This window comes from Triticum aestivum, chromosome 3B (genome assembly GCF_018294505.1).
Source record: "Triticum aestivum cultivar Chinese Spring chromosome 3B, IWGSC CS RefSeq v2.1, whole genome shotgun sequence".
NCBI lineage: Eukaryota > Viridiplantae > Streptophyta > Magnoliopsida > Poales > Poaceae > Triticum > Triticum aestivum.
The window spans coordinates 840,197,994-840,213,938 of NC_057801.1; positions in this window are offsets into that span (position 1 = coordinate 840,197,994).

The following is a 15,945-nucleotide window of genomic DNA, read 5'->3' on the forward strand; positions in this document are numbered from 1 at the left end:
CATATGCAAACAATGCAACCATAACAGCAATCTGCCAAAACAGTACAGTCTGTAAAGAATGCACGAGTGACAATACTTCCCTGACTTTTCTAGGGAATTTTTTCAACAGCGGTAAACTTTCTGTTTTCAAACAGCAACATGTATACAAGCAAAATAAGCATGGAAAAGGCTATCCTTTACCTTTTTATTGAAACTAAATATGCAAAACATTATTCTAACTAACATCAAGCAAAAACTAGCAAAAGAAAATGACGCTCCAAGCAAAACACATATCATGTGGTGAATAAAAATATAACTCCAAGTAAAGTTACCGATGAACGAAGACAAAAGAGGGGATGCCTTCCGGGGAATCCCCAAGCTTAGGCTCTTGGTTGTCCTTGGATATTATCTTGGGGTGCCTTGGGCATCCCCAAGCTTAGGCTCTTGCCACTCCTTATTCTATAGTCCATCGAATCTTTACCCAAAACTTGAAAACTTCAACCACACAAAACTCAACACAAAACTCGTAAGCTCCGTTAGTATAAGAAAATAAAACCACCACTTAGGTACTGTCATGAACTCATTCTAAATTCATATTGGTGTAATATATACTATATTCCAACTTCTCTATGGTTCATACCACTTAATAATAGACATAGATGCATCAAAATAAGCAAACAACACAATGAAAACAGAATCTGTCAAAAACAGAACAGTCTGTAGTAATCTGTCTCAAACGTATACTTCTGGAACCCCAACAATTATAAAATAAATTGCTGGACCTGAGCAATTTGTCTATTAATCATCTACAAAAAGAATCAACCTAAAAGCACTCTCCAGTAAAACATGGCAGCTAATCTCGTGAGCGCTAAAGTTTCTGTTTTTCACAGCAAGATCAGATAAACTTCACCCAAGTCTCCCCAAAGGTTCTACTTGGCACTTTATTGAAACAAAAGCTATAAAACATGATTACTACAGTAGAATAATCACGTGGACACACAAAAACAGTAAGTATAAATATTGGGTTATCTCCCAACAAGCGCTTTTCTTTAATGCCTTTCTAGCTAGGCATGATGATGACAATGATGCTCACATAAAAGATAACAATTGAAACATAAAGAGAGCATCATGAAGCATATGACTAGCACATTTAAGTCTAACCCACTTCCTATGCATAGGGATTTTGTGAGCAAACAACTTAGGGGAACAATAATCAACAAGCATAGCTTCAAAACTTTAAGCACATAGAGAGGAAACTTGACATTATTGCAATCCCTACAAGCATATGTTCCGCCCTCATAATAATTTTCAGTAGCATCATGAATGAATTTAACAATATAACCAGCACCTAAAGCATTCTTTTCATGATCTACTAGCGTAGAAAATTTACTACTCTCCACATAAGCAAAATTCTTCTCATGAATAGTGGGAGCATCATAAGAGACTTGAACACTAAAAATTGTTTCAACATTAAAAGAGTAATGTTCAGAAAAAGGGTAATCATAATCATGACAAGATTTGTAAATATAATCATCACTACTTTTTATAGCATAAGTTTCATCACAATAATCATCATAAGTAGCAACTTCGTTCTCATCATAATCGATTGAAACCTCTCCCAAGATAGTGGAATCACTAAATAAAGTTGACACTCTTTCAAATCCACTTTAATGTTCATCACAATAAGATTCAACATCCTCCAAAATAGTGGGATCACTACTTCCTAAAGTTGACACTCTTCCAAACCCACTTTCATCAATGTAATCATCATAAATAGGAGGCATGCTTTCATCATAATAAATATTCTCATCAAAACATGGGGGACAAAAAATATCATATTCATCAAACATAGCTTCCCCAAGCTTGTGGCTTTGCATATCATTAGCATCATGGATATTCAAGGAATTCATACTAACAACATTGCAATCATGCTCATCATTCACATATTTCATGCCAAGCATTCTATGTAATTCTTCTTCTAGCACTTGAGCACAATTTTCCTTTCCATCATACTCACGACAGATATTAAAAAGACGAAGCGTATGAGACAAACTCAATTCCATTTTTTTTGTAGTTTTCTTTTATAAACTAAACTAGTGATGAAAACAAGAAACAAAAAGATTCCATTGCAAGATCTAAAGATATACCTTCAAGCACTCACCTCCCCGGCAACGGCGCCAGAAAAGAGCTTAGTTGACAGAGTGTGAGTACCCTTTACCTAGCCTCCCCGGCAACGGCGCCAGAAAAGAGCTTGATGTCTACTACACAACCTTCTTCTTGTAGACGTTGTTGAGCCTGCAAGTGCACAGGTTTGTAGGACAGTAGCAAATTTCCCTCAAGTGGATGAACTAAGGTTTATCAATCTGTAGGGGGTGTAGGATGAAGATGGTCTCTCTCAAACAACCCTGCAACCAAATAACAAAGAGTCTCTTGTGTCCCCAACACACCCAACACAATGGTAAATTGTATAGGTGCACTAGTTCGGCGAAGAGATGAAGATACAAGTGCAAAATAGATAGTAGATATAGGTTTTTGTAATCTGAAATAATAAAAACAGCAGGGTAACTAATGACAAAAGTGAGCGTAAACGGTATTGCAATGATAGGAAAAAGGCCTAGGGTTCATACTTTCGCTAGTGCAAGTTCTCTCAACAATAATAACATAGATAGATCATATAACAAGCCCTCAACATGCAACAAAGAGTCACTCCAAAGCCACTAATAGCAGAGAACAAACGTAGAGATTATGGTAGGGTACGAAACCACCTCAAAGTTATTCTTTCGGATCGATCTATAAAAGAGTTCGTACTAGAATAACACCTTAAGACACAGATCAACCAAAACCCTAATGTCACCTAGATACTCCATTGTCACCTCAAGTATCCGTGGGCATGATTATATGATATGCATCACACAATCTCAGACTTATCCAACCAACATAAAAGTACTTCAAAGAGTGCCCCAAAGCTACTACCGGAGAGTCAAGAACGTGTGCCAACCCCTATGCATAGGTTCCCAATGTCACGAAACCCGCAAGTTGATCACCAAAACATACATCAAGTGGATCACAAGACATACATCAAGTGTTCTCATAAAAGACTCAATCCGATAAGATAACTTAAAGGGAAAACTCAATTCATCACAAGATAGTAGAGGGGGAGAAACATCATAAGATCCAACTACAATAGCAAAGCTCGGGATACATCAAGATCGTGCCATAGAGGGAACACGAGAGAGAGAGAGAGAGAGAGATCAAACACATAGCTACTGTTACATACCCTCAGCCCTGAGGGTGAACTACTCCCTCCTCGTCATGGATAGCGCCGGGATGATGAAGATGGCCTCCGGTGATGGGACCCCCCTCCGGCAGGGTGCTGGAACAGGGTCCCGATTGGTTTTTGTTGGCTACAGAGGCTTGCGGCGGCGGAACTCCCGATATATCTTCTGTTCTGGAAGGTTTAGGGTACGTCGGTATATATGGGTGCAAGGGGTACGTCGGTGGAGCTTCGGGGGCCCCACGAGGCAGGGGGACGCGCCCAGGGGGGCGCCCCCCACCCTCGTGGCCAGCTCCCTTATCTTCTGACGTAGAGTCCAAGTCTATCCGGTGGCTTTCCTTCCAAAAATAACTTCTCGAGCTGATTTCGTTCTGTTTTGACTCCGTCTGATATTCCTTTTCCTCGAAACACTGAAATAGGCATAAAACAGCAAATCTGGGCTGGGCCTCTGGTTAATAGGTTAGTCCCAAAAATAATATAAAATTGGATAATAAAGCCCAATATTGCCTAAAAGAGTAGATAAAGTAGCATGGAGCAATCAAAAATTATAGATACGATGGAGACATATCAGGCGCCCCACCCCACCCTCGTGGACAAGGTGTGGGCCCCCTGGTCTTCATCTTTTGCGAGCATTTTTTATATTTTCTGAAACTTGTCTCCGAGGATTTCTAGGTCATTCTGAGAACTTTTGTTTTCTACACATGAAACAATATCATGGTAATTCTGCTGAAAACAACGTCAATCCGGGTTAGTGCCATTCAAATTATGCAAGTTAGAGTCCAAAACAAGGGCAAACGTGTTTGAAAAAGTAGATACGTTGGAGACGTATCATGCCGCCGCAGCGATCATGTTCTCCAAAGGGTTAGAATAATGACCCGGTGGTGTCGGTATATGGTGAGGTGGAGCAACATTCAAATGAGGGGGTTCCATCACCCGCGGCTGAACCGGCATCCCAGCTCCGGGTGCTGCATCCCGGTTTACCTCCAGCAGGTTACTGGGCCCTACACCGGGTGTGCGAAAGAGGTTTCTAGGCTCATAAACCGTAGGCAGACGGGACTGGTGCCTTCTCCTCATGATCTCATTTGATGCGTTCTGGTCCGTCATAAGCTGAAAGGCCTGCGATTGAATCCGCTGAGCCTGAGCATCCAGAGCCGCCTACTCCGTGGCCATCCGGACGTCCTCCGCCGCCAGGTCTTCCTTGGCTTGTGCTACCTCCTCGCGTAGTTGTGCTACTTCTGCATCATGTTGAGCTTGATCCGCCGGATTGACTACGGCGGTTAACAGAGTTGTCATCTTGTCCATTAGAGCCATCAGGAACTGAGCCGGTGGGCGCAGGGCCTCCTGCCCCCGCTGCCGACACCGTTGCTGACCCGGAAGTCATTGCCGCCGCACCCGTAGAGTTCTGCCCGGCTTTCGTGCCAGCCATGAAGATACCGACTCTGTTCGGTGGCTGTCTTGCAATTGATACAACGAATCCTTCTCACCCATGGACGACTCACCATCAGACTAGATGTCGTATCACCACCAGACATAGATCCTTCAGAAAATGCCCCTCCGTGGATGCATCCCACGGAGGCACGCTTCACGGTGGGCCAAGCTCGGGCGGGTCTCGCGCGCTGAGCCGTCTCGACGATGTCGATGCAGATGTCCGGCTCAAGGCCCAGCTGGCCGATCTTGCTAATGAAGACGTGGATTCCACTAAAGGGGACTCGGTACCCATACTCTATTGAGCCGGCGTCGGGGCCCCAGCCTGCATCATCGATGTAGAGCTTGCCGCAATGACTCTGGGGCATCCGGTCCACAGCGTATCCTTTGAGCCCTTCGAAGCTGCCCTTCAAGAACTCAAACCCACCGTGCGCTGGCCCCACGGTGGGTGCAAACTGTTGTGGAAAGGTCATGGTAGATGTCCTAGCAAAAGGACTTAGTCGTGGAGCCATCGCAACTAGGAAGCTTAAAGGGGTTCAAACGGGACAAAGGACACATGAGTTTTATACTGGTTCGGCCCCTTGCAGTGAAGGTAAAGGCCTAATCCAGTTTGAGGTGGAATTGCTTATGTCTCGATTACCAGGGAGCAAAATCCGCTTGACCTAGTTCATGATCTGATGTTACTTGTCCTGAACCGCCGCCGGGTCGTCCCTTTATATACAGAGGTCGATGCCCAGTGGCCCACAAAGTCTTGGCCGGGTCATAAACAGTGTCCGGCTCGGTAACTTATCTATTCTTAACTTACAATACAAATCATACATACATGGTGGTTTGTCTCTACGGGCCTTAAGTCGCCTTTGTGCCTTCAGCCCTTAGTTGAATCGCCATCTTCAAATATCTTCATGGGCTTCATGATGAGTCACCATAGGTATGACCTGGCCCCTCCTGGGCGGGTCACACCTAATAGTTATATCCCCAACAAGAGAAGATAAAATGACTTCTTCAAATTATGGGAAATATGAGTTGGTAGTTTAAAAGAATCAAATCGAAAGTTCGTTTGAAGTTATTTTGAAACCCATTTTCAATTTGGTGTTATTTGGTTTTTATTCAAATTATTTTCCTCTAGAAATAAAATATATGGAAAATAGGGTAAAATGATTCCCTACAATAGAAAATTGGAGAAAAGGATATTTGAGATAATTTTGGTATTTTATAAATGATTTTTATTAGGTTTTGTTGCAATAGTAGCACTGTTTGTCTCTTTTTATTTTTTGTGTATTTTATTTGACCCTAAGAAAATATTCATGTTTTAGGATTTGTTTTTCTGAAAATTGTGATATATAATATGTCTATATGAAAGTCTTATTATTTTTCCTTTATTTAGTTTTCCCTATGCTGTGAGTCATTCCAGCTCCCTCACCCCACAGGCCAACGACCTCCCCACATGTCGAAGCACTTCGCCTCGGGCGCCCGCTCGCTTGCTCTTTTCCCTCTATCACTGATAGCGGGGCCCGCACCCTTCTTTCTCATCCGCACTCCAAGCTTCGCCAGGGCGATCCAGATCCACCGCCGCCGTATCCCGGATACCTCGGGATCCTCTCCCCGATCTTCCCCCTCCTCCAAGTCAATCTCCCTCTATAAATACCCCCTCCCCTCTCCGTTTCGCCCCTAAATCCGCCTCGATCCCCTCTCCCTCGCTTGTAATAAGGACCAAAGACTCCTCATCATAGTCACTAGCGGACTCATACCCACCGTCCTCAGTAGCAATCATCACACGCTTAGATGGGCATTCTCTCTCGTAATAACCTCCACCCTTGCAACGGCGATAAATAATATCATGTGTTTGCCCTGTTGATGTGTGCGGGACCGGAAGGTGTACTCCTGGCAGATGGTGGTGTCGGTGTCTGTTTTCTTGTATCTTGGTTTGAATTGGCGGCTGAAGTCAGTGGTGCTGCAGTAGGACGTGTGGGAGTAGAAGATGTACGTGGTGTCCATGATGAAGATTGTCTTGCAGAAAAATTAGTTCGCGCCAATGCCTGTCAATCCTGCACTTCACGTTCAGCTTTGCAAACATGATAGAATAAACGAGTGATATTATTATACTCCTTATACTCTAGAATGGTCTGAATCTATTTATTTAATCCACCCATAAAACATGCAAGCATAGCTTCATGATCCTCAACAATACCACATCTAATCATAGCAGTTTGTAATTCCTGATAATAATCCTATACAGAATTTTTTCCTTGTTTCAAATGCTGCAGTTATTGAAGTAATTCACGTTGATAATATGGTGGAACCCAACTTGTACGCATAGCAGTTTTCAAAGCAGCCCAAGTAGTAGGGATATTATCATGATATAATCTATAATGTTCAGACCACCAAACGGAAGAAAAACTAGTGAATTGACCAACAGCAGCAACAACACGTCTCTCCTCGGGATATTGTAAGCATGTGAAACGTTCATCAGTTTCTAACTCCCAAGTAAGATATACATCAGGAATGCATGTACCCTCAGACGGTGGAATATTCAATTTCAGTTAAGGAATATGGTCATAATCTCGTACCTGAGGTGGTCTTGTAGCCCTACCGTTGTGATTATATGCCAGGGGTCGACCTGCTGGTGGTGGTGCTGGTGGTTGCATGTAGTTCTGATTTTGATCAACCTCATCCTCGTAATAGTCCTCCACCTCTACAGTAGCAGCAGGAGCTACAGAAGCATCAACAGCAGTAGCAGCGGCACTGGAATTTTGTCCCCTTGCTGTCAATTGTCTTCTCAACGCAAACTTGGCGTCCAACTTGGTGTCAATTGTCTTCTCAATGCAAATCTCAAATTCTTACCAGTTCTTACTCAACAACAGGTGGTGATCGGCAATCGTTGTAGTCAAAACTCTCAAAGCTTGGATAGAGCAATATCAGGGAGAGTCAAATGCACGACGTAGATGTATGTGGAGCTGGGAAGGCTTATAATATGGTAGCAAAAAGGGCCATCCATAATTAATTCAGAGATGCAAAGTTGAATAAACGCTCAACGACGGTACTGTGTTGGTCCTAGGCAAGACCGTGCTAGAGACGCGAGCCTAGAACACTAACGAAATCACGATGCGACATGAAAACAAGGGCAAAACACACTCTGGATTTTTTTTCCGCTTTTTTGCCCTCCTTTTTTTGTGAAAAATTACTATAATGGCGAGTGTCTCAAAACTCTGCCCAAGTCAAAATAACAGGATAGGCACGTAATTTTTTGACTATTTTTTTTGGAAATCAGGGCAGCGACGATGAAAAAGTGCGACAAAAAATCACTATGATGGCGACTGTCTCAAAACGTTTCTTGGGACCTAAAACAGGATAGGAAAATATATTTTTGACTGCCAAAATTTTGGCATAAAAACTGCTCAGGGGTATCCAGACTTTTTTTACCTACTCAGGCAAGGAAATACGAATCGGAAAATAGATGGATCTCGAAAACAAACCTAATATGAGAAAAACTCGGATTGGTGGTGATATATGATGGTAAGATATGGTAGCGCTGGTATATGTCGATTCGGATGGGCTACATGCGGTGGTATATGTGGACTCGGATTGGTGGCGTGGTATATATGAACTCGGATTGGTGGGGGATATATGGTGGTATATGGCAGCAGCGATGTATCTGGTGTGGTGGTGGTATATGGCAGCGAATGCTGAATCTGGTGTGGTGGTGGCACTACTGGAATCAGATTCTTTTCCGTCCGCTCCGTCTGCCACGGCGGATGGCAAAGGCACGGATGCCGGACGGCAAAGCCCTTTGCCGTCAGCCAGCAGAAGGCAAACCGTCCGGCTGAACACGTGCCAACAAAGGCCTTCTTTGCCGTTCGCTTCGTAGAAACGGACGGCAAAGGATTGTGCCGTCAGCCATCCGAGGCCAGCAGACGACAACGACGACGGACGACAGTGGTGTGTGGTGAGAGACGTTAGGGGGTTAACGACGTTCTTTGCCGTCCGCCAACTAACGGCAAAGAGGCAAAGCTCTTTGCCGTCCGCTCACGGATGGCAAGGAGCTTAGCTAGGGCAGCACTGGGATGCTGCCATGTGGCCAGCTATGCTGCCGGCCAGCAGACGACATAGATGGCCCTATTTGCCAGGCCTATTTGGTCACTTTGCCGTCCGCTTGCAGACGACAAAATGACCAAATAGGAAGCTAGTGTTGCCAGTTTGCACGGGTGACTGCCATGTGTCCTCTTTGTCATCGGCTAGCGGACGGCATAGAGCTTTCCCGTCAGCTAGTGGACGGCAAAGAGGCTACACATCCCCTGTTTTTATTTAAATCCAATTAATTAGACATGGTTTCAAACACAGATATACATGCATACATATCCAACAGCATGTCCAACAACATATTTGATCAAATCCAACAACATAGTTCAACAAAGTCCAACATATCCATATATACATAACCACAAACAAGTTTCCAACAACATATCCATATAGACATACATATCCAAACAAGTTATCATAAACAACAAGGAAGCACTAGAAGAATAGTACACTCCGTGAATCCAAGCCTTCCTCATGTAAAGCAAATCTGCAAATTGGGAAAGATGAAAGTTAGAAGAAGAAGAAGACTAGTTAGAAGAAGAATACTAGTTGGCAAAATAAGAAGAAGAAGATTTTTTCTTCTCTTTCTTTTTCTCCTCTCCTCTTCTTAGAGCTAAGCTAGGTAAAAATTCTAAGTGTAGGTCATATTAGAGCTAAGCTAGGTAAATAGGTCATTTTCGAGCTTAGTAAGGTTATTATGTCATTCTCGAGGAAAATAAGCTAAGTCTATATCATTTTGGACGTAACAAAGATTATTATGCCATTTTTGACCTAAGTATGCTAAGTATGTCATAAATGAACTGAATAAGCTAAGTATAGCTCATTTTTTATATAACTTAGGTAATTATGTCATTTAGAAGGAAAATAAGCTAAGTATCCATTTGTAAAGCAAAACATTAGAGAAAACATACCCTCATCACAACAATTATGATGAAGATCGCAACTAAGGTAACAATTGATCCAACGGCATAATGATACCAAGCCTCATTATCAATGGCATATTTTCTAATCTTCTTAAGCTTCAGGCGCATTGCATCCATCTTCAAGCGCATTGCATTGATCTTCATCTTGTGATCATCGATGACATCGGCAACATACAACTCCAATGTCATCTTCTCTTCTTCAATTCTTTTAATTTTTTCTTTCAAATACTCATTTTCTTTTTTAACTAAATTTAACTTCTTGACAAGAGGGTCGGTTTCAAATTTCGGTTCGCATACCTCCTAGATTAAAAATATTCTATGTCAACTTGATGGCCATAATTGTCATAAATGCGAAATGCAACAAATAGTTATGAAAGAGAATTTACCACATCCGAATCATAAAGCGGGCGAGGGCCGACCGGGACGGAAATCAAGACCATGTCACTATGTATAAGAAACAATCATACAAAGTAAGAAAATTATACATACCAACTATATAAATCATACAAAGTACAACATAAAATTTGAATACCTAAGAATCACTATCGATAATGACGTGCTCATCATCATCATTAATAAATGCATCATCATCATCACTATCAGTAATGACATGCTCATCATCATCATTAATAAATGCATCATCATGTGGAAGGCCACCTTTACGTAATCGTTCAAGCATTGACATGTCATCTGCAGCAGTAACTTCTTCTTCTTCCGGCTCTTCTTGTTCCGGCTCAGGGTCGGATTCACTATCGTAGTCTACTTCAATGTTCTGGGGTGGAGTAGAGTGTTTCTTGAAACATTTTTTGGCAAGACGTGTTTCTTGGAAGAATTCGCCTTCGTCATATGTGTCTTGGTTAATGTGACGTTCATAATCCTCTTCATTGGGGGGAGGTGGTCTAACACGTGGCAGCACTTCATAAACGACATCCCAACCACTAAGATTTGGATCACTTTGACAGGCCCACGGTAGATAGAAAACTTGGGTTGCTTGTTGAGCCGTAATATAGACATCGGGAACATCCAAATGGGTGCTTTGTTTGATTTCGACTAGCCCTATACGTTCATGAGTCCTTCTAGTCTCCTTGGGCTGGAACCAATAACATCTGAAGAGTACGACGTTTGGTGGGTTATCACCATAGAATTGAAGTTCATAAATTGCTTCAACTCTTCCATAATACTCAGACACCTCCTTCGCCGATAGCAGAGACACAATAATTTGTAGACTTTTGGTCGGCCATAGATAGCTCTTTGCCATAGGTACGAAAGTTATACCCGTTGATGTCGTAATTGTCAAATGAACGGACCTTTAGTCAAAACCATTAGCTACTTGTCTCAATTCGGCATCCATAATCTCTGAATTAGCCTACAAGTTTAATAAGAAAGGATTGTTGCATTAATCGCAAATTAGCCAAAGAAGTGCAAGGGTCTAATGGAAATTACCCTTTTTTGAACCAAGAGATGAAACCAGGATATTCGCCTCCTTGCTTTGACAGAAGCTCATACTCTTCGACGGAATCCTTTTGGATCACCGCTCCATACAAGAATATGGCAACGTATCGACTGCATCAAATATCCACGAATAAGAGCAGTTCAAAGAAATTAGAAGTTGTGAAACAATGTAACGAGATCTTACTCAATGTACGGCCGCACTTCTGTTAGGTTGTTAAAGAGTTACAGCGAAATGGTCCACCATTCTTCAACATCCAATGGTAATGGTTTCCAAGCACTGGATGGTGCGAGATTCCCTTTGAATAGGCTGAGGTTGGATTGACCCTTTGTAGGCTCATCAGCATTGTACCGAGCCTTTGGATTATGCAAATGACGATTTTTGGCTTCGTAGTGTGCTGTCACGAAGTTTGACGCCTCCTCAGTGATGAATGCCTCGGCCATTGATGCTTCTATTCTACGTTTATTTTTACATTTTGCTCGAAGCGTCTTCTGCATCCTCTCAGTTGAGTAGCACCAACGATTTTGCACGGGCCCCCCCCAATCGTGCCTCGGTCGGGAGATGCAATATCAAGTGTTGCATTAGATTAAAGAAGCTTGGCGGAAAGATCATCTCTAACTTGCATATCAACTTCGGCTCCAACTGTTCCATTTCTTCTAGGAGGCCAGGCGATAGTTCTTTCACACAAAGAACACAGAAGAAATAGCTCATCTCTGCCAGTACTAGCCATTCATCCTCAGGGATGAAGCCACGCAACATCACCGGCATTATCCGCTCTATCCATATGTGCCAATCATGAATTTTTAGACCAAATATTTTCAATTTATCAAGACACGCTCCCCTCTTTAGATTTGCTGCATACCCATCGGGGAACATAAACTGCATTTTCACCCACAAAATAATTTCCTTCATATCTGGCCATCCAAGATTGAACCATGCCTTTGGCTTCTTCCAGTTCCGCTTTCCTTTCGGTTCTTGCATGTTTTGTAACGGTCTATCACAAAGCTCCTCTAGATCGTCTCTAGCCTTAGTATTATCCTGTGATTTCCCCTCTATGCTGAACAATGTACCAAAAATTGCTTCGGCGATATTCTTTTCCGTGTGCATCACGTCGATGTTGTGTGGACAAAGGAGGTCTTTGAAATAAGGCAGATCCCAGAAGTATGTCTTGTGAGTCCATGTGTGTTCCTTATTATACCCCTTGAAATACCCTGGACGCTCTGGATCTGTCTCGAGAGCATTTATCTGATCTAGGGTCTGTTGGCCTGTCAACGCGGGTGGTGCAGAGTGTTTGAAAACTACACCTTTCATGAAGTTCTTCTTGTCTTTCCTGAATTATGGCGAGGATCTAGAAACTGTCTATGCAAGTCGAAGCAACTATACTTGCGCCCCACCGTCAGCCAACGAAACTCAAGAGCTCCCTTGCATGTGGGGCACGGGAACCTTCCATGCACACACCAGCCAACGAATAGCGCATACGCCGACAAGTCATGCATCGAGTACATGTACCAGGCGTGCATTATGAAGTTCTCTTTGCTAAAGGTGTCATATGTCTTGAACCCATTATCCCAAGCTTCTTGCAATTCGTCCTTAAGTGGCTGCATGTACACATTCATATTCTTCCCCGGATAGTTGGGCCCTGGAATTATCAATGTCAGGAAAATGTTCTTTCTTTGCATAATCTTCCCGGGGGGAGATTGAGTGTAGATCGGGTTCGTTTTCCCATGCTCTTCTCCGGATCCGACGCAAAATTTCGGCAGCACCTCCCCGCTGTTCTCCAGATACACGATTCGGTAATAAGCAGAGAGGATGTGTACCCAGAGAACAACAGGGAGGCACTGACGAAATTCTGCATCGGATCCGGAGCTGAGCATATGGGAAAACGAACCCAATCTACACATACTCGGGTTGTCCATGGATAACGTTGGACAATTCGAAAGAATCACGATTATAAATATGCAAATGCATGCATATTTATATATGTAACCCTTTCGAAAGGGAGACGCATAGTGGTTAAGCATACTGATGATTGACACCTATAGCTAGCAAGTTTCATCGGCACAAAGATCGGAACAGAGCAAAATGAAGGGGGGGGAGGAGATGTCATTTGTGCTCACCAACGAACGCAGGGGGGGAGCTCGTCGAAAACTAGACCCTCACAACAATAAAATAACTGCATATTTAAATTGAAAGATGAGTAACATAGCAAGTATTCGACACCGACGGCCGCATGTACCTCGCACTGACGATACTTGCTATTTACGGTACCATCGACACCGAGGAACCCTCTAACCCGCTCGTCCCCGGGTAAACAAAATAGCAACTACCATCGGTGCAAGGTACATGAGGCGTTCGGCGTTAAACACTAGATCCACATCCCACAAGTGAAGCCGACATCCGGCGTCCCGCAACAATAGTTCTGGTGGCCGATGATGGTAGAACACCTTGGCGAATTTGTCTGGTAGCCTCTGCGATGAGGATTAAAGCCAAGTTTTGAAATTTTCAAACAACCAAACCGACTTGAGTTAGTTTGTGTGTTTCAAGTTTCAACACTTAGCTTTCAATCGTCATCTCTGAGGCTGCCTGACAAATTTGCAATGTTGTTCGACCGCCATCGACGCCGAGAACTGTTGCTGCTGGATGCAGGACCCCTGTGTCACTTGTGGGACGTGGATGTAGTATTCGACACCGACGACCACACGTACTTCGCACTGACGATACTTACTATTTAGGGCACTATCGACACCGAGGAACCCCCTAATTACCCCCCTAATTCGCAATGGTGTTTGACCTCCATCGACGCCGAGAATAGTCGACGCACGGTCGACGGGTCAGCACTCGGACCGGGGGTTCTTGGCATGGGCGTCGGGACCGTCGGGACCCACTGGCTCCACCATCTATCCCCTCGGCAACCCTCTTCCTTTTTTCCTTTTTCCTCTTCTTCTACTTATTTTTCTTTTTTCAATTATTTTCTTCTTCCAACTATCTAAAACTAAATCTGGCAGTAACCTAATCCTACCACTAAAACCTAAACCTAAACACAAAAAACAGTAAAAAAATCACCTTGGGCGGCGGGGCCGGGGCGCCGCGGGGGTGGCAAGCCTTGGGCAGCTCGGCGGTGGTGGAGGAGGCAGCGGGGCGGTGGGTGATACGCCTCCAACGTATCTATAATTTTGATTGTTCCATGCTATTACATTACCTGTTTTGGATGTTTATGGGCTTTATTTTACACATTTATATCATTTTTGGGACTAACCTACTAACCGGAGGCCCAGCCCGTATTGCTGTTTTTTTGCCTATTTCAGTATTTCGAAGAAAAGGAATATCAAACGGAGTCCAAACGGAATGAAACCTTCAGAAGCGTGATTTTTGGAACGAACGTGATCCGGAGAACTTGGAGTGCAAGCCAAGAAGCGCCGAGGAGGCCATGAGATAGGAGGGCGCGCCCACCCCTCTTGGGCGCGCCCCCCTGTATCGTGGACCCTCGAGCGGCCACCAATGTACTTCTTCCTCCTATATAAGCCTACATACCCCGAAAACATCCAGGGAGCCACCGAAATAATATTTCCGCCACTGTAACCTTATGTATCCGTGAGATCCCATCTTGGAGCCGTCGCCGGTGTTCTGCCGGAGGGGGATTCCACCACGGAGGGCTTCTACATCAACACCATAGCCCTTCCGATGAGTTGTGAGTAGTTTACCACGGACCTTCGGGTCCTTAGTTATTAGCTAGATGGCTTCTTCTCTCTTTTTGGATCTCAATACAATGGTCCCCCCCTCTCTTGTGGAGATCTATTCGATGTAAACTCTTTTTGCGGTGTGTTTGTCGAGATCCGATGAATTGTGGGTTTATGATCAAGTTTATCTATGAATAATATTTGAATATACTATGAATTCTTTTATGTATGATTAAGTCATCTTTGCAAGTCTCTTCGAATTATAAGTTTGGTTTGGCCTACTAGATTGATCTTTCTTGCCATGGGAGAAGTGCTTAGCTTTGGGTTCAATCTTGCGGTGTCCTTACCCAGTGACAGAAAGGGTTGCAAGGCACGTATTGTATTGTTGGCATCGAGGATAAAAAGATGGGGTTTATATCGTATTGCTTGAGTTTAATCCTCTACATCATGTCATCTTTCTTAATGCGTTACTCTGTTCTTATGAACTTAATACTCTAGATGCATGATGGATAGCGGTCGATGTGTGGAGTAATAGTAGTAGATGCAGGCAGGAGTCGGTCTACTTGTCACGGGCATGATGCCTATATACATGATCATGCCTAGATAATCTCATAATTATTCGCTTTTCTATCAATTGCTCGACAGTAATTTGTTCATCCACCGTAATACTTATGCTATCTCGAGAGAAGCCTCTAGTGAAACCTATGGCCCCCGGGTCTATCTTTTATCATATAAACTTTCAATCTACTTTTATTTGAATCTTTATTTTCTGCATCTTGGTATATAATACAAAAAATATATTTATCTTATCATATTATCTCTATCAGATCTCAGTTTTGCAAGTGGCCGTGAAGGGAGTGACAACCCCTTTATCGCGTTGGTTGCGAGTTCTTTGTTTGTTTGTGTAGGTTCGTGGTACTTGTGAGGAGCCTCCTACAGGATTGATACCTTGGTTCTCAAAAACTGAAGGAAATACTTACGCTACTGTGCTGCATCACCCTTTCCTCTTCAAGGAAGACCAACGCAAGCTCAATACGTAGCAGCGGGGGCGGGGCGCCGCCAGGCGACAAGCCGGGGCGGCAGGGACGAGGCGCCGCCGCGGGCCAGGTGTGGTGCAGGGCGGGGCGGCGAGCCGGGGCG